Here is a 1,208-nt window from a genome sequence, read left to right as displayed (position 1 = left end):
CGAAACTTTTTTGGTTTTTTTGGCATTTTTCCCTTATTTGACACTCGAATAGGGACTGAAAGCCAACACGGGGAGAGAAAAGAAGGATGACACATAAACTACACCATATATCAAAGACGGATGTTGCACTTATGTGTTATGCATCCTTGACCGTTCATCTACCACAACACCCCAGAAATTATTTTCTTTACATTAACATCAAGAGTTAAGTGATAACATTCATATTAGGTTCAGATTTACTTCAGATTCAGAGCTCTGTGAGGAGTACAAATCTGTTTATTCATTAGCTTTATTAGACAGTTTATTTTCCTTTAGAAGGAAGTATTTCTCAGGTCTGAACATCAGATAGAAAGAGTGAAAGTTAACATGGTCGGTCATCGTTTGATGATGCATTTTTAGCTTGTTTTTGGAGCACTTTCCAGATATAAAGATCATACAGCTGTAGTGCAATTGGGCCTTTTCTATTCAGGGAGTGTCACTCTTAGCAGCCCTACCAAACACTTCTTAACACACTTTTGTGCCAATAACCCCCTTACCCTCACCAACGTTTTTTAACTTACAGAGATGTCATAACTCTAGTCAGGCCTGGCTACATTGTTAAAAAGTTAGGATAAAAGGAAAGGAGAAAATAAGCTTTGATAAAATCTCTGCCCCTAAAACCAAACCAATTAAATCCTAACCCACTGTAAAATAACTGTTCTTATCTTTAACCTTAACCCCAGAGACCCAGACCCAGATCATCATAAGGAGCATGAAATTAATTGAAAATGTAGTTTTGAAAATAACTAATTATCTTATAAAATAGCCCAAAAGTTAAGTTTACAAAAATATTTTACCAGTATAGTCATTTATTGTACATTGTTATGCTAAACGTGGGGTTGACTTTTTCTCAAAAGGTGGATATCCCATTTTGGAGCCAAACTCTTCAGTTTGAGTTGACGTTGCACAAATTGTTCAGATTTTAGAAAATAAGGAACAGTCTTTCTTAATAGCTTTCAGGGTAATTGGCCTGTTCTTGTTCTAGTGGGAATTTTAGGACATTTTTGCTGATGGTAGAGTGTTGAGTGTGTATGTATTAATTATCCCTTTACTGTGCTATAGTGTGGAGTTTTGCTATGAATGCTAGACAAGAGTCTGAGACCAATTTTCCATTTCAGAGCCATAGAACTGCTTTTTTTTCCTACTTCACACAATTCAGTTGATCTTCT

The sequence above is a fragment of the Trachinotus anak genome, unplaced genomic scaffold (genome assembly GCF_046630095.1).
Source record: "Trachinotus anak isolate AG129_WGS33_773 ecotype Australia unplaced genomic scaffold, CSIRO_AGI_Tana_v1 ptg000011l, whole genome shotgun sequence".
Classification (NCBI taxonomy): domain Eukaryota; kingdom Metazoa; phylum Chordata; class Actinopteri; order Carangiformes; family Carangidae; genus Trachinotus; species Trachinotus anak.
The sequence above is the reverse complement of the archived record's forward strand: the minus strand, read 5'-3'. Positions refer to the sequence as shown.